This window comes from Haemorhous mexicanus, chromosome 4 (genome assembly GCF_027477595.1).
Source record: "Haemorhous mexicanus isolate bHaeMex1 chromosome 4, bHaeMex1.pri, whole genome shotgun sequence".
NCBI lineage: Eukaryota > Metazoa > Chordata > Aves > Passeriformes > Fringillidae > Haemorhous > Haemorhous mexicanus.
The window spans coordinates 26,040,126-26,059,665 of record NC_082344.1 but is presented as its reverse complement, the minus strand read 5'-3'; positions in this window follow the sequence as shown (position 1 = coordinate 26,059,665).

Here is a 19,540-nt window from a genome sequence, read left to right as displayed (position 1 = left end):
GCAGATTATCTGTAACGTGACTTTTCATTCACATAAGCAGTTAGTTATAATCATATTGTTGTTACCTCAAAGAATTTAATCAATTTCTCTGATGATCATGCAGTGTGATTACTCTGAAGGAAAAGGAATAATAAAGAAAAAAGAGAAGTCTGCTACTTTCCTGTCACATCCGATCCCCGAAAAAAGGTAGGAAAAGGTGCTACCTGCTGAAATTCTGATCAAGAAGATCCAAATTCTGAGCTACAATTACAGTAAATATCTAATGACCTGGGTGGGGGTAGGTCTGGTTAAAAGAAATTAAACCAGAGTTAAAACAGAGTGGTTGGTGATAGGCAGTAATATCTTTGAATAAGAACAGTTTTGTTATCATTTATCAAGCATCTACTGACTGATGGAGTATGACCCATTCCACTTCAGATGCAGGTCTTGCTGGTTAGTAAATTACAGCACAAAGTTTGAAAACACCAAGTGACTAAATATGCTCTGGTTTGAAGAAAGATTTTCCTGCTTTTGAAAAAACTTTTCTCAGAAATGTTTCCCAGCAGTAACAAAACCCTAAGCAACCAGGATGAATGGATTCCGTGCAAAACCTCATAATGCACACAAAGTTTGAGGAACAAGTATCTCATAGGCCTTTCTCACATGTGGAGTACTCAGTGCCTTTTCCACAGCAGTGGCCAATACCAAGATGAGAAGCGACCCTCCTGGTTAATCTTGTCTCTTGGTAAGGAATCACTTCCCAGTCCTTTCTATGCTAGAGTTTTACTCCTTGTATATTTAATTTTAACATGATTGGAGAAGTGGGAGTTAAATTCTTATTCATACTAACTTCTGAAACAGCCCTCACTTCTGGTCATAGAATATATGGATAAATGACAGTTCTGTATATTAAGACAAACACTATTTTTATACAGATTCTAAAAGGGATGTTCTACCACTGCCATTTATTTTTATTGCATTGCCCCCGCCCCTTGATGTCTTAGCATGCCTCAAGTGCACACACTTTTCACATCTGTATGGAACAAACCAGCTTCTGCTATCACAGTTTCTGCTGACATCTCCAACACAGAATGCTTCATATCTTAACAGAATTCTTAAGTGCAAAACAAATTACAAGAAAAGCTTCTTTTGCTTTTTGAATTTTCTCTACAAAGTATATTGCTAAAGCAGTCTAATGCTGTAGGGCAAATGGCAACTGCATGAAATTAATACTTTCATTAAAGTTGCTAATTCTTGAGAGGTCTCTTCTTTCTGTGGAAAAGGGTTAAAAGCATTTAATGGTTTGGGCAAATAATAGTCAAGTTACTGAGTCAATTGAGTGATGAATTGGCAAAAATCATTAATGCTGGGTAGAGTTCCTGACCTGCTCTTTCAAAGGCAAAAGCTAAAAATGCCTTTCCTTTAAAACACCAAGCAACCCCAAGTGATATGTGCTTGTGCAAATGTTTGATTGACACCTGTCTGGTGGGTCAGCATGATAAGTAAGACATTGGTTATTCTCAAACCTGTAAAAAATTATGGAAAAGACATAGAACTTTGATAATCAAGGCCAGCATTTTCAGGAAATATCTTTAATTTATTCTCAGGGGAATTTAATAACCTGCCTTTCTATAGGGTTGGGTTTTTTTAAATCCCAGATCTACAAGGATAACTTTTTCATCCATATTTATGCTTTAATACACATCCTTAGCAGTGACAATCACATTACCAAAACTGAAATCATAAAAAGAGTATCAAGGGAATACTTTACTTGCAAACAATTGCAGACAACAATATTTTCTAACTGAAACAGAAGCCCTGCTGTGAGCACAGGGAAAGGGATGAGCACAGATGAGAAAATGTGTGACCTATGGCATGCCAAGCAGGAGGTGTACTCTGGTATGCAGAGAGGTTCATCTGGGAGCTATATCTGGGAAGAGCAGCAGATGTAGAAAAATACTGCTGCTAGAAATGCAGCATCACTTGTGTTCTGGAAATGAAAGCAATGTTATTTCTCAGATTCACTTACTAAGTACATATATAGTTTTTGCCCTCGAGTATTGCCATGAAAAAACCCCAATGAAACAACTATAAGCATATCACTACAAAAATACAATTTCTTCTTCTTATATCTTTATCTACAAAGTTTATACCAATGAAAGGAAAAAAAAAAAAAAGGCATCTCATTTTGGTGTTCAAAGATTCTTCCTATGGTGAAAAGCTGAGATTCTAATGAAAGAGCTTGTGTACTCACAAAGACTGTCACTCCATGCTGAAATATGAAATACACTAAATGATGTCTCTCTGGCTTTAATCTAGGAAAACACTTGAGCACAAGCACAATGCTAAAGCCAACACCATGAATAGTGCCAAAGTCAAAGAGATTGTTCATACATTTAGACATTTGTCAGTTTCTTCACAAATGTGGACTCCTGACTTAGCATTAAGTACAACCATGTGAAGCTGGACTTTCAGTTCTTACCCTGGATCTGAAGCATCGTCACTTAAGAGGCTTTGGCTTACTCATTTAGATGGGTACCTTCATTTCCACTTGTAAGGTAAAAAACATTTGGCTACACCACCAGAAGTGTACATTACCTGAAATTTTTTACATGCCTTGAAGATGAAAGACACACACATTTAGTTAACACTATATGTTATTATTAAAGCTATACCTGACCCAGAAAGCTTAATAATCTCAATTTATAAGCTATGATATATTTAGTCATGACTATCATTTAACTTGCTCTTCTGTCTTGATTTTATATCTTCTATCAGTGGAGTACTGGGCAGCAATAAATACAAACCCATTGCTGCTTCATTCATTATCTCCACTGACAATATAATCTGAGTTTCAACAAAAAAATTTTTAAAAGATCCATTTGTTTCAAAAAAAACAAATATTAAACCATGAATTCTGGAATATCATAATTCAAAAATATCATGCCCCTTTATGGAACATGTGTGTCATCTATTTCCTTTGCGTCCAGAAAAAGACAATTTTTATATTTATTTTTTGTTAAAATACACTGTTTTTTCCTCCACAGATGACAGCTTTTGGTTTTTATACCTTTTTTTTTGAATGTGCTGAGCTTTGTGCTATCAAACTGATGAGAACACCTAGTACAGGGCACCAACAAACATCAACAGTGAGACAGCTATTGGCAGACAGTGTTTTGACATGTAAATAACTACTACAGTCTATCTCTCCCTCAGTCTGTAATTGCAGGGTAAACTGTGGGACAGGTGCATAATTCGAGCTCTGTTGAGCACTAAAGTTCTAAAGTGTCTCTCTGGGCATGGATTTGGATTGATGGCTGATACATCATCAGTTAGAAACCTTGAAAACTTCTGTAATAGCACAGCTAACCTCCCACAAACCTTCTCCCCTGTACTTTTTTTCTATCAGAAGTTAACATGGAGAATTGTTCCTAACTGAACTGCAGTACAAGGGAAAAAAGGAAATAGATGCAGCAATGAGCTGGACTATTGGATACACTAAATATGCAGGAAGAAAGAAAATAGCACTAAAAATGAAGATAAAGGACCAAGACATACACTGTTGCGAAAGGAAATAATTATCAAATCACAGTCTTTATTTTGCATTAAGTCATCTGTAATTCTAACACTTGCTCAGCAAAAGGACTTCTTTCACTAAAAAACCTGATTTGACCAAATGATATGGGATTCTTTTTGCTTGGACTTGCCAATTTTTGCAGAGAATTCAAGAATAGCTTAGAGTACAATTATAGTATTTTGCTAACTGAAGGGACTTCCTGGCCTGACAGAGTGTAATGTGTTATTCACATGTTGATCTTAAAATCTAGGACATGAGCTTGCTAATAGACTACTACAGGGGAAAAAAATTATGTTAATACAGAATTTTCATCCTGAATTACTCCAGCAGATTCCACATTAAAAAAAAAGTGAGAAATTTTTTCATAGGAAGTAATTCTTGAATAATCCAAACATCATGAAGGAGGTAAAAGATCACTGTATGCTTAATGGAGTATATGGTACAATACTTAACTTCCTGCTCAAGAAACTTAGTAACCTCAGAACAACAAACAAGCAAGATTATTCCAGAAACTTTAACAGGATTTTTCTAGTGCTATCGATATCACTCCTCAGCTTGCTGTTCATCCCAGTAATACACAAATCATCTGTTTTAGAGACACAATTAAGTGCAGTGTATGTGTGCAAGGAACAATTATTAAGGGGCACACAAAAGTATGGTGGTAGAAATACGGATCTGTTTGCAGGCCACAGTGTGCAATGGCTCATGCCCAACCCAACAACTGCAGGCAGTTTCACAAATGTGCTTGGAAAAAGAACTGAAAAGAATCTACAATGAATTCTCTATTCTATTATCCAATCAAGCAAAGTGCAAAGCAAAGGCAGCTTTCAGCTCCAGTAGTCTCCCTGAAACCACTGAAGGCTAAGCTGCACAACAGCTTTGCTGACTCAGACAATGAGGCCTTGGGCAGACATTGAGTACCCCTAATTTCTCCATTTACCAGCTGGAGAGGGTTTTGCCCCTACTGGCAGAAGTGATACTGAAGTGATAGCTCTTTAGTTATTTTGGGCCATACAAACAAACCCAGCTGGTCCAGTCTGAAAGAGGTTAAGAAAAGCTACAACACAGAGGAGGGATAAACACAAAAGTGGGGAGCATTTTCCAGCTACCATGGTTACTTGGGCCTCAAATAGCTACAGAGATTAAACCTGCAGGTTGCTGCTTGTCTGTTCTTGTCCACATGAAATTCTATCTATATTTCAGCAATTATTTACAGATATGCCATGAGGCAAACCTCAAAGTCCCACATTCAATTCATCCAGCTATGGGATAAAATGACATGCACAGCAAAAAAAAAGGTTGCTGACTCCACAGAAGGATCCTGCACTTCTGCAAATGGTGACAGCCTCTCAGGCTGTACCCAGAGTGGGACCTGGCAGTTTCTCAAGTGATATTCAAGTGATCAGCACCACGTCCACACCTTCATACTCCCTTGGCAGGAGTCAAGAGCAGCCCAAATTACCTAAAAAGCATAATCGCTAGGAAAGGAGAACTGCTGACTAAAAAAGATACCAATAAAAATACCTATTATGCCCTCAAATACTCAAAGACCTATGGGATTGCACAGCATGTTCACAGAAGGTCAGTGGAACCATATGGTCTGACTCTTCTGGGAAATGCTTCGTCTCTACAGCCCTTTGGAAAACCACGGGTAATTACATGAATTCCACAAATATGGACGGTGGTTCAGGGAGTCATTCTTTTACAGAAACAAGGAACAAATTAGGTGTCCATTTGAATTTTAACCCAAAGCTTAACTGTATGAGTTATCCCATGGTTGTAAGGCATTCAGATCAGAATTCAACATCTTGCTCTCTTTTGACTGCCAGTGGAGGACACAACTGAATTTTACTGATGAAAATTACTGGGAAGAAAGCAGAGCAACCACTGAGTTAGAACTTATTCTCAGTCTAGTTCATGACTAAGCTAGAAGTATTAAGGGAAGATACCTGTATATGGAAATTAAAGATTTATAATCTGGGTGAAGAGTTTGAAGATTTGGACCTTGTGATTGAGAAATGAGAGAGGTATGAACAGAACCTGTGGAGATAAACAAAATAACAAAAAAGAAAAAAATCAGTACTATTATTATAAAACACGTATTATTACTATTTACCACAATTTGTAATGCAAGAATAAGTGGACAGTGATGCTGTACAAAACAATGTGAAAAGTGGGGAAAACATTTCCAATTATTACCAAGACCAAGAGATAAGCAAGATTCAAAAATGATTTAGACATTTAAGTGCATAATGAGAACAGCCACAGCTATCTTAGATGAGATTAAAAAAGCCAACATGTGAGCTACAAACCTTGATGCTTCAGTGAATAAGGCAACTTTTTGCTGGTGGGCATTGGAAAAAAAATTTAAAAATCTTTCTCAATTGGCAAACTGTTCAGAACTGCACCTTAGCCACCTGTTATGGCATTTCCTTCCCTTACCCTTGAAGATGCTGGTGCTGAGCACTCAGAGAGAATGCAAAACCAGACAGACTTCCTTTTTCCATGTCTACATTTCAAGTGTAAAAACAAACAAACAAGCAAAAAGTATTATTATACGATCCAACTGAGTATGGTGATAGTGAGCTTAGAGAATTAGAAAAGGAGAATAGAGCTTCTTACCCCAAAACTTCCTTTAACTGTAAGGTTTAAGAAACCTTTAGAGGAAAGCTTTGGCTTACAGAGTAAGATGTCCACAATTTTCTGTAAGGGATATTTGGCATTTTACACTACCTTCTAGCCTCTGGGCCAAATTCCCTGACAACAGCCAGCCCTACTGGAAAACACACAATGTCGCCGTGTGCTGTGGCCATTCCTGTCAATCAAGTAGAAGTTTGTCCCTAAATTCTGCTTGCCTACACCTTACCACTCACTGAAATCCGACACCAGTTCTCACGATGCTTAAGGGCTTATTTGCCCTCTCAAGTGAACCACATTTTTTCAGAAGGTTGAGTTTTACCAGGTTTCCAAGTAGACAGCCCTCCTCCTTTCCTTGCAATACACTAATGCCACTTGTACAACGTCATCTGCCCACCCTTCACAATCCTTGATATATATAAATATCCAATCTCACCCTCCCCTGGTGCAACTTAAGGCCATTTCCTCTTGTCCTATCATACAACAGCTTCCATTCAGGCAGTTGGAGAAAGCAAGAAGGTCTCCCCTGAGCCACTACTTCTCCAGGCAAGAAACCCCCAGTTCAGCCACTCCTCCTGAGACTTGGGACTCACTTAATGGGATGATGATTAAGCAGGTCTTAAAAGAGTCACACTGAGAACTTCTGGCAATTCAGAGAGCTTTACAAAAACTACTGTACCTGTAGAGCTGGATGGAGGTTTGAGAAACATTTCTGACTTACATGACTAGCTCCCAAATACATCTTCCAGCTGTAAATAAACTGACATTTAGCTATCAATAACAGAGCATGCACTTCTAGAGGTCATGACAGACCCCAAGTGAAAAGAAACCATCCTTTGTCTGTTACCTTTAATAAAAGTCAATGTTTAAATGTAACTGAATTTGAATGCTGATATAAAAACACATAACATGAACTTGGATCCTGTCTGAACACAGTGTATTTATATTTTCACCATATGCCAAAAACATCTAATTTGAAGCAGGAGAGAAAAAAATAGCTATTTATTTCTTTTATAACAATCTGGCATACATACAAAATTTGTATTGCTTTATTTTTATGGATTATGTTGCAAATTAATGTAAATAATTTAACATGCAGATAGATCACTGTGCTGAAAATGACTGGCATTTTTCAAGAGTATAAAGAGAGCTACTTGACTAAGGATGTCAGCAAATGATAAAAAGTCAAAAAAGTCTTAACAGCTCCCTGTAAAATGTTTCAGACTCCACAGATTGTTTCACATTAGAAATTGTACAGTATGTCAGAGGCTAACAAACCATGTGCAGCATATATTTTGAAGATCTGTTGTTTGCACTTCAAGCAAAAAAAGATTGCTTTAATTTTTTTAAGAACCTAAGTGACTGAACGAGTACATGACCATATTGCCATCCATGCCATATTGGATTTCACTTGCACTTGGCTCAAACTATTGTACCATCAAGCATCACAGGGGGATTTTTTTCCTTGTAGAAAGTTACCGATATAAGAACAAAGAAAATGTCTTCACTGACTGCTCAAGGTCACTCCTAGAGATTGTTCTTGCTAAATAAGTTTGTGGACATAGGTGAAAAAGCATAAGTGTCAGCGAGATGCAACCAATCACTCAAAGGTGCAAGTCACTACCACAAAGGATGCTACAGGTTTTCAAGCACAAAATAAGCTCCCATATTACTTCTCTCCTAATTAAAGAATCTAATACTTTTTATATCCTCTTTTACATCACATATAACATACCTCAAAAATTCAAATGAAACACAAAAATCCCAACACCTTCCCATTAGATTAACAGCTGATCAGGCAAGAATTATTTTTCTGTTTGGTCAGACTTGGACAACCACACAAGCTATGGATTTGTCTATATTTCACTGTAAGCATAAAAGACATTTTCCTATATCAGCAGTTAGGAGGTTCCATTAACCCAAGACTGTAAAATATACATTACATTTACGGGTACAGGATACAGTCAGATGGGCTACGCTGACGGGCTTCTGTAGCAGATGTCTCTTTTATTTCTCTCAAATAACATAGCTGCTGTTAGAGCTGAAATTTGTAATTAAAATACAGTACACTTCTCAGAAATCTTATCTACCAACCACTCCAGTCCACACAACCCGGGATGCAGGATGCTCCGAGTCCCTAGCTGAATCCAGATTCCACATTTACAGCAAGCTGCTATATTTATAATTAATGACAATGCTAATTACAGACATACAGACATACTACCCTTGTCTCCCTTTGAGGTGTTAAGTGTGACTATCTAGCCACGAGTTGCTGCATGACTGTATCCTTAACATATTCCTTTTAATGCAGAGGGCATAAAATTCTCATTAACAGTAATTGGAGTTAGAAGCTGGAATTCCAGGAAGGATGTGTTGTCTCATTAGATATTAACTGGAAATACTATAAAATATTCTGTTTATGCATTGTTAGAATTCTGAAACCCTATTTTTTTTTTTTTTTTTTAAAGTAAGACCCCTATGAATAAGTTTTTGGAGCTAAATGAAAGCTCATGCAATTCTGGAAAACTGAGCTTGTGAATTCCCCCACGGACACAGACTTTCTACTGAACTGTAGAGTTATAAGAAAAGAGTTATAAGCTGTACAGCACCTGCTTGCACAGGTAATAAATCCCCACCACAGTTAATGGATCTAGTAATTTTAGCTGTGTCACGTCCTCTCAAAATTCCCACCATATTTGGTTTTATGAAATGTGTGTCATGATATGTAAGGACCTGAGTGTGTCAATACTTCTTGATTACACAAAGGATCACACTATTGTCTCTCCATGCAAGAGAACATGAGCAAGCAGGTGTAGTTTGTCAGGATTAATGACAGAGAAATCAAAACCCCTCAAATTTTCTCTCAGGCAACAATCCCTTTGAGGAGTCACCCATAAGTGATTTGCAGCTCCATCAGAAAACTGCTTCTGCTCAGAGACCAATCTTTCTAAGCCCCACAAAACACATTTCATTATACTGGATATATCAGAATATAATCTTCATTAGCAGACTATGCCTGTGTCCCAAACTTTATAAAATAATTTCCAAGGAGTCCAAGGAAATAAGGCTATGTTCATTCCAGGCATGTTTACAAACTTTAGTCCTGAAGACAGCTCAAATAAAAAATGTAAGAAGAGGAAGGAGAACCCATATGGGTTCGACCACTGATATTAAGATTCACAACAGGCATCTTAAACTCTTCTGCTTTAAAGGTAATTGTCTGATGCTCACAACAAGAAAAGGTAATCCTTCCAGCTGCCACTCTAATCTATAGGATGTCCCATGGCTATTTAAAAAAAAAAAAAAAAAAAAAACAGAACTGCCTCTTCTTCAACTGTTTGTTGAGAATTGGTTGTTTGACAGGAACTAAAATCCCAAGGGGTGCTTCACTAATTGATTTCCCAGCAAATCTATACAAGAGTTAATCTATACAAGGATACAATGTTAGTTCAAAATAAACAACAGTATCATTCAGACTTAATACAAAGCACTTGTATCAATTCTCATTGACTGCTAAAACTATGGTCCTTTTCATGCAGTAGTTGTTACCTGAGACAAGGAATACCTTGTACAATTTTCAAGGAAACTTTCTTCTGAAGGATGGAAAACATTATAAAGAAAAGATGATGACTGGAGGAAATAAAACTAACAGTCACTTGCAAAATTTTGTCACAAAGAACTTAAAAAGACCCTCAAAAATCAAAACCGAACACGCCAGAAAGCAGCATCCTCTTATTGCCCTTTCATTGCTTGATTGGTCAAAACTGACAGTGCAATTTATCATCCTCACTTCATCTCTTAGGGTTAAACCTTTCCAAAGTGCTGCAGGACTGAAAAGGACACTGATCCCATCCTCCTCCTCCTTCCATTAACTCAGTGATAGTTCAATAGAATTGGCCAGGATTTTTCCAAAGCTGCAACTCTACACCCCTGCATGATACCAAATCTTTTGAAAAGGTGGCAGAACAAAACATCTATAAAACCTTAAGTTCCTAAAGTAAAATCCTGAAGGAAATTAGATAAAGAGAAACCATATTTAACTATATGTTAAAAAAAAATCAACCAAACAACAAAGCAAAGCCACAAAACTCAAGGACAGACACACAAATACACACCAAAGAACAATGAATGTTATTGCTCTTTGTATGAAAAATAAATTGCTTACTAGACCTGACATTACATTTTGGTAGTTAGATTTTATTCCAACTGAACCATCTTGCTGTATTTAACATAATATATGTTTGTAGGACACAACTCTATCACATCTCCAGTAGAAGTTCAGCTCAACCCCATCAACTGCCTATTCAGCAATGCTTGTGTGCTGACCAGCAATGCCTCTACATTCTTTCAGCCTCTTGTGACTCCAGTTTACATGACAAGTTTATGGGGCCTACAGTAGCTCACTATGCAAGGCAGATCCTTGAGGAATCAGAATGTTCCATGAGAAGAGGTCTTGGCTCTCTTTGCAAAGCTGGCTGCTGCATTTATTTTGACACATTTCTCTATAGAGAGGACCAGCAGCTCATGTACACTGCCATCAAGTCATCAGATGGGGTTATGTGTCTTTCTAGAGTTGCCTGTAAAATGAAAGCTGTGAAGTAGAACATAGCACATTTCTCAGCTCAAAGGCAACAACAGCTCATGCCAGGTGCAATGAAGGGAAGCTGGACAGCCCCTGCAGCGTGCTTACTTTCTCTGTTTCCAAGGGACTTCCTCCTGTCCAGAACTGACCTACACTCCTCCCATGGCCTAGGCAGTGCTTAGGACTAGATCTGATTTTTCCATGGAGAGGAAAAGGAAAATGGCACACATTAGCTTTCATCCACCATGCAAAAGACAATCAGAATGGTCTCTCCTATATACCTCTGTCTAACAAAAACAGCTTCTCATCCTCATAACCACTGCAGATAACACCTTTGTAATCTCTTCCTCAGTTTCACAGCTGACTGCACTTGCATGAAGACAAAAGATCATTTATTTTAGGAGGTCCTAATACTGATTTACCACTCAAATTGCCAGTGCTCTACACTAATATAGAAGTTATATGCTGCCTTTGAAAGAACATTCCCATTGTCATCAATAATACTTGTAGACACAGTGATGTAAACAGAATATATAGAAAACAAATGTAGCATAGATATTGTAATGTTTCACCCTAGCATCTCCCACATACTCTGCTTCAGCTTATGAGAGCTCTTTGAAACACTCCATAATCCAAACATTTTAGCAACACTTTGGTAAATCATTCACAGAAGCAAACTACATTCATGAACAGAAATGAACCTGCATATCTATAAATAAATTAATTATATCACTTGAAATTGCAGAAAATTGTGTAAAAGGTTATGTCATTAATCTCTGTTACTTACATACTGAAAGTCCAAAGGGCTGCATTTTTTACAGTCTAGGTACTTAAATTTGCATTCTTAATAATGGTATTGTTTTTTGCTACAGTACCAAACACAAACTAAAAGATATTTTACAACTATACACTGAGTCTCCAAGAACTATGAGCAACACTGTATTTTTTCCTGCATAAAATAGCCATGATAAAGTGTGCAGTGATGCATATATACAGTGTCACATTGATGTTTTCGGCACCATTAAGTAGTCAACAAACAGAAGTAGCATAGTATTGAATCCTAAGTTGTGCTAGAAAAGTTATATTAATTTATTTTTTTAACAGAGCCTTATGATGCTCTGTACACAACACCTAATGCCACAGACCTAGAATCTGCTTGTAGATTCTAGAAAAAACCCAACCATGGCAGCTCTCTGGTGCATACCTGCTTATCGAAACTTAGACATACACACAAGTAAAAAATTTAAATTTTACTCTTTCTTATCTAGAGTAAACAGTAGCTTAACCAAGGTTGCCTTACCCTGTGCTATAAGCCTGAGGAAACAGACAAAAAAACTCACATAATCATTATTTAGTATAAATAAGTGATAATATTCAACTTTTTACCACCTCAAACACTCACTTCTATTTATTCACATTTACCATAACTACTTCTGAATTCTCCTGCATCTCTAATGCAGTTATTATCATAATAACTCTCAGAAGTTAGTCCTAAGTCTTCTCTCTATGAAGCAACATCAGATACTTATTAGTTTTTCAGGTCTGTATACTTTGGTCTCCTGAGGAGATTCTGCACTTCGTGGTCTGTGGTTCTTAATAATTTCCATTTACTGGTCGACATTCCTGTGTGCCTCTAATCAAAGTTTCTGATCAAAAGCACAGATTTCCACCCCATGAACACATACAGGTTGTTTTGCACTCACTTTGCTGACTTAATCCTCAGATCCATAATCTCAATTTTATCAACTATACCTGAAGAACAGCCTATTCCAGATCTAAACTGAGTTTTAGAATTTCCAAGACTCAGTGGCACCAGGAAGCCATTGTATTCCAAGATGCAAATGATGTTAGCAAGCAGGTGGGTGGGGCTGGGGACAAAGGGGGACACAACAACACATGACACAAAACAACCCCAAAACTAACAAACAGTAAAAAAAAAGCATGACATTCTTGTTTAGTCCTGATTATTTTTCCTGATAGCAACAATTATTTATTCATTAGAGAGTCTGACTCCACCAGTAGTCAGATGGGTTTTCTTTCTCCACCCTCTTCCCACCCAAAAAGGGATTGTTCTGATTCAGAACAAATAGGTTCAAATTTATATTTTCTTAAATATGTTTTTTGCAATTGTAGAAATGTGATAGAGTTTTTAAATTTTTTTAAGCATTTCTGTCAAAACCTACTTAAAATCCTAGCTTTGCATATTTATTTCTAAAAGGAGAAAACACATGAAAAAGTAATAAAAACAGATACTGGAAATATTTTGAAATTATAAAACTGAGAGGCCATTTCCTAAAGGCAATTTTTGAGATTTGCTATTGTGAAATTTTAATTCCAGTTCCTGAAAATATTATGAATCTTACATTTATTTCAGAAGGAAATACTTGTCATTGACAACCCTGATCTGCTCTTTGGGGAGAGAGGAAGAAACCAAGATTTTCAGAATGCCTGCTGTTGGCCATCTTTAAATTGTATATCAGTAAGTCATCTTAAAAGAAGCCATCCCATTGCATGACTGCTCATCCCAAATTCAGCAAAGATTAAACACCAGCTCCTATTAGCCTGTCTGTTTTTCTTAAACAAATGTTGAAACCCCAGAATCTTAGAAGAAACCTTTTGGTTTCAACATCATACTTGCACTTAAGAGGAGCTACTTAGTTTACAAAGTTATGCAAAAGCACACAGGCACTTGGTTTGGGTATATCTAGAAAACTGTACTGAATGTTTCTACAATTCTGTGAAAATCTGCTTCCTTCTGAATCCCTCTGCCTATTCAGATGCCAGGATGAACTGAAAAGTTTGTTGTTAGACTTCCTACAGAGGCTAAATCTTTTTATCCCCCTAAGATTTGAGAAGTGTTTGCATATTTTACTGAGGGCTGGGCAATGTCACCAAGACACAGCCTGGAGCCCATGTTTCTGCACTGGAGCATTCCACAGGAATGACTGCAAATTAGACAAGAAGCTATTTCATCCTGCTTCCCTGTTGTTGGAGACAGAAAGTAATTAGCTGCTGGCCTCCACCAGCAGCAAATCATTAACCCCTCCTGCCCCTGAACATTAGCTCAGCTGTGCTGGCCATTGAATTGCAAAGGATGGAAATACATCTCTGTCCATCTGCTTCATCCGCTCCAGAGAATCAGCATACATGCTCTGTGCTTGGCTCCTAGAAATTCAGTGTGGGAAAGCTTGAGAGAGCTGGGCATCATTTGGATTTGCTCAGGCCTGATACTCAAATCACAATCATTGAAAGAGAAGAAAGAGCAAAGCTGCCTCCATGCATGCTGCTGTTCTGGAACAAGTCAGTAGACCCAAAGAAGGGTGCAAAGCCAGAGCAGGAGCTAGAGCTAGGTTTTGTCACCATCTTGGCTTATCTTATTGGTTCAGCTAGATCAGGTTTAGTTAAATACTGTTTTGGATTTGATCCAATAAAGGCAATGCTTACTGTTAAACCTTGACTCCATGAATCTGTTCCAAAAGCCTAACTTTGAGTAGTACTTCATCAAAGTAAGTATTTCTTCAAATACTCTTATTACATGTACTTGAAACATACATTGTAGGAGCAATTTTTCTTCACAGATACCAGCCTAGCAGCAAAGTAGTCTAAACACATCCATCTGACTCAATGGGCCAGACATAAAAATGTAGGCTTGAAAGAAATTATGTCCTATCATTTGAAAGATGGAGCCATTGCATTGGCATTAAACAGCCTGTGCATTAGATCAAACAGCAAATGAGATATTGATAGAACTATTTTGAACAGTCAATAAGCTTTCTAATGATTGATAGCTTTGAGCTAACTCTAGCAATATCAACGTCTGCAGTTGGAAACTGGGGATTGAAACTGTAATGCAATATTCTCTTTGTGGAATTCATAAGCATAAGTCAAGTGTGGGCAGTGGCTCCAACTGAGGGATTTGCATCGGTCTCTTTTTTCATAGCATAAAGAAAGAATGACAGCAAATTCTGCTTGTTTTAATCATTCCATCTAAATCCCAACAAAGCAGTATCTCGAAGGTAAAAAACAGGGAAAAGAAAGCCACGGAAGAAGCCAAACTAAATCACTGAGCATGCTAGTCCCACGGATTTCATTGGAAGTCCAAACAACATTACTGTTGCTAGTGTAACACTTTTAAAAACAAAGAACAAAACTTTTCCCTTAGAATGCTTTATGTAGTATAGTCACAGAGAAAAAACAGCCATTGAGGGGAAAAAAGGAGCAGAGGAGAAAACATACAGCCAAGACTTTTACAAGCGATGTCAAAAAATTATTAATGCACTCCTAAAGTAGCTAGAATTTTAAAGATCATGTGCTTTGTGCTCTCACAGTATAAACTTCTTTCATCTCATAAAGAATCCAATAAAGAGCCACTATTAAAAATATTCCTTGTAAAAAAATTCTTTTTGTAAAATAATGTAAAAGGAATTTTAATTCCCTAATCTCCACCTATTAATGATTAAAATTAATGATAGCATATTTATTTTAATTTAAATTTCCAAGCTCTCAAACTGATAGCAATGCTCTGAGAAGTCTATAAATCCTGTTTGAATTACTTATATTCATGTATAGTACTTCCTATTTGGTTAGAAACAAAGTTTCCTTTCAATTTCATTTGAAATTGGAGAGGGAAAAAAAGTGCAAGAAGTAGCCTGGTAGTCTTTCCTCGTTATTTATATACAAGTACTTTCCGTTGCAATCTAACTGAATTTGATATTACTACTCCTGGTTTATTGCCTCACACTTTCAAGAGGTTTGCAATCCTCAATTAGTAAAATAAAATGCAAATGACAGTAAGATTCTCCACAGCAGAGAGAAGGTCTTTAAGGGTTACTTGGTCAAATTAACAGTTAGCAGTTTAAAACCTGAGCTGTGTCAGATCACAAATACCAGCGTTGCTCCAATTGCCCTTAAGAGCAGTGATGATTCAGTACTCTCAGGCACATTCCCCTTCCTCCCTCTCTGCATCTGACATGGATGCATCCTTGCCCCCCTCTACACAACACAGAGCAGAAAGCACCATGCCTGAACAGTTAGGGATTCTCTCTGGAAAACTGACTGTCAGCAGAGGTAGATCTTCTTTCACTTACTTGGTGCTATGCCAGTGTTAGCCTACAATCATCCATAAAGCTGCTCTTGATTTATGCTGATGTGCCAGACCAGGATCCACACCTAAAAACAATACACTGGCATAATCTACTTAAGAAATTCAAAATACTTCTTTCACCACTAGCATTTTGCCCCAAGGAGGAGGCAACCTTCTTCTCTACTTCAGCACTTGCATGAGGTTTTTACATCCCTCTCACTGATACCAATGTCTCTCTGCCGTTTCATAAACACTATGCCTAAACTGGGGTTTTTGGGTAATCATCTCTACTACAAACTTCATGATATCCAAAAAAAAAAAAAAAAAAAAAAGGTGCTCATTTTTAATTTATACTCTTTACACACATGCAGAAAGCCGTTTGCATTTTAGTTTGCTAAAACACACAGGCAAGGTGTTCCAAATGCAGAGAGATGATGTGGCAGGGTAACTATAGCAGTGAGATTATACACAGAAAAAGCAATTGAAGAGAAACAGTGAGGACAACAAAGAGTTTGAAATCTAATGTTTGCTGTGCTCTTTGTTTATTTTTAGTTTACTGACTCCTTCATCTAATACCAACAATAAATAAGCAGGCACTGCAGTTTATAAAGGTATCACATCCTAAGTGAAGAAAAAAAAAAATATGCTCTTCAAATTTTCTTCTAACACCTTCTAACACCACAAGAGAAACAATTAGGGACTGTGATGCGTTCATGAATAAAGAGCAAGACTGGCACAGTGAGAAGAAAATAGACAGAAAATTTCCCAAATGGACACGTATTGTTTTTTAGATTGAGAGTTGGAATCAATTTTGGTTAAATCTTTGGTTGTTACAGCTAATTTAAGGTGTTCATACCCTGTGAGTTGTGCTGATTAACAGTAAAAAGGCTTGTTTATTTACATCCATTGACAAGCAGTGTCAGGAGTCTTGAATGGTAACTAAAATAGGTAGCATGGTCTAGGAAAGCAAAAAAAAAAAAAAAATACAATCTATGATTGCTTAAGTTTATAATGAGTTGCTCTCCCCCAAAGGTTACTGGTGTGCATTTACAATGTATGCCACCTAGTGGGAGCAAAAATTTGATAAAAATGTTAAAATATTTTAAAATGTTAAAAATTTAGCCTGGCATTCTGCAGTCTGGAGGGAAACTAGAACTTGCATTAGGTATTGAAGCACTGTGCTTACAAACCAAGACCCTCAAAGGAAAGGGCTTCTGATTGTCCATTATCTCCTCCTTATTGCAAAACATGAGTAAAAGTCAGTTAACTTATCTAAAACCTTCGATTTTATATTGATAATTCATCATTTGCACTATGTCTGTACAGGAAACACAGCTGGCTGTAAATAGTTAAGCACTTCTATTTCACAGACAGACAGACCTTTGAAACTCACTAAGAAAGTAACAAAACAGACCTATGAAGCTCACTAAGAAAAGATTCAAGTCAAAGACCAGATAAATTTAAGGATGACAAACAAAAAAGTCAGTTACTAAATACTCAGAGCTACTTCTAGTCTAGCAGGTCTCTTGAAAATACCAACAAGGCTAAGAGTATGTGAAGCATCCTTTGGCTAGTCTTGATCCTACTGCAACTCAATATTTGGGAAGTAGATGGACTTTTGATGTGATTTAGCTCAAAAATTCTTGGTTTACATAGTTTATGCCTTAGTTACTCGAGGGTAATACAGGAATATTGAACTTTTTCCCAGCAAAGTTCATAGGCACAGTGATCTAAGGTGGACAGTAAACATACAGGAATGAGATTTAAAATTTACGATACAAGGCAACACACTGTAATCTAATTACCTGACCTTCAAAAAAATAAAATTCTGGAAATGGAGGAAGTGCCACTCCATAATCTTGGCTGCAAATCTAATAATCTTGTATAATTAGCCGGCAAGCAGCATTAGACGGGAGGATGAGCCCAAGGGCCTGGAGGTCTCGGCCCTCAGCGCTTCACGGCACTGAGGAGCCCCTGGCTGCCCTCAGCTCGCCCAGGTGAGCGCGGCCGCGGCTGAGGAAACAAGCGGGTCGCAGCTTGATGCCATTTCCCCAGCGGCCAGCTCGCACGGAGTTACAGCCCGTGGAGTACTCCTCTGAAAGCTTGTCTGTGCCTTCCCAGCTGAAGGAGCCACAGAGCTCTCTGGTACGGCGGCAGGGCCCGGGAAGGGGGAAAGGGGTGCAGAGAAAGCGCCTCCAGCCCACACGGCCCGCTCCGGCCTGGGCGCAGCACAGGGCAAGGCGGGGGCGCTCCTGCAGCCTTGCCTGATGGCACCTGCCTCGCTGGGCCCCTGTGCCAGCCTCTCCCTCCGGTCTGCCTCCAGCGCTGTTCAACTCCAAAGGACTCACAGGCTGGGCTCTGCCGGGAAACAGTCACTCTAAAGCAGGAGAACGTGCCCAAGCGCTTGCCTTGAGCACAGGCAGCAAGGAGACAGGTGAAGGTTGGATTTCCTCATGTCCCTCCTCCCAGGACCACAGGGCCCCTGCTCCGCTCAGCGAACACCGCTTCGCTCTCAGCCCAGACAATCCAGAACTCCTTTTCCCGAGGCCGTCCCGGAGCGGCTGAGGGCCTGCACCTGGAGAGGCACCCCAAGGGCACCTCCGGAGCCGGGCGAGGCACGGCCTGCCCTTTGGGAGCTCTCCCAGGAAAACAGAGTGGAGCACCGCCAGCGCCGCAGGGAGCGCTCCGAGCTCCGCCAGGCTCCTACCATCAGGTACCGCTGCTTTTGTTGTTCCCTTTTGTGCTCTCGTCAGCACCGAGTGCTTCGTTTTTCACAGTTCTCAGAGAGTATTGCGAGTCCCACCGGTGTTGCTCTGCTTTTTGTGTCCTTTGTTCTTCAAGTAGGAGGGTGCTTTAAAAGAAATTCTCTCCCTTTTAATTAAATCAAGGCTGTTGGTGCTGTGATTTGTCTCCCTCTCGTCTCCAGAGAAGACTTCAAAATTACTTCTGCCAGGGCTTTGAGTGCTGAAGAAGAGGGCAAAGAGGCAAGAGAAGGCCTCATGCTACTCAAGAATAACTCTACTTTTAAAAAAACCTTCATTCAATTATATCTGAAATATCTTTATTGTAGACATCACACATTTCCCTTTTGTGTGTTGTTTTAAGTTTTTATTTGTGCAACTTGAGATATTCTTCATATAAGATCTGAAATGTTGGAGACAGTAGATGCATTTTTCAATTTATTCTGATGGGGTTTTTATGTGAACTATCACACAAATACGAAAGCAGTTCACAATGCGTTTCAGTCCTATCGATTCATTACACTTTCTAAGATTTGGTCACAGTTTTTTCTTCACTTATATTCTTCTGCCTCAGGGATAAGAGTCAGTAAACCAAAGCAAGACACTGTTTTCATTACTTTGGGCCAGCTAAAGAAAAGAAAACTAACACATTCATTCAGGATCTGTGCAGGTAGTAGAAGACATCTTCACCTCTTGTCAGCTCCTTATGGGAAGAAAACAGACTTTACAAGCAAAGCTCAAAGGCAGATAATTACTCTGTGTGTTTAGGGGGGTCTGATTCTCAGTGGTATTGAAGTGGTTTCCCAGTTTATATGTTGATAATCAAACTACTTATCCAAGTAGTAAAATGGGAATTTTGACACCACATTTTTGACCACCACATTCTGAAATATGATGCGTAGGTGTGGAGAAAAAAAGGAGTAGGGGAAATAAGAAAAACA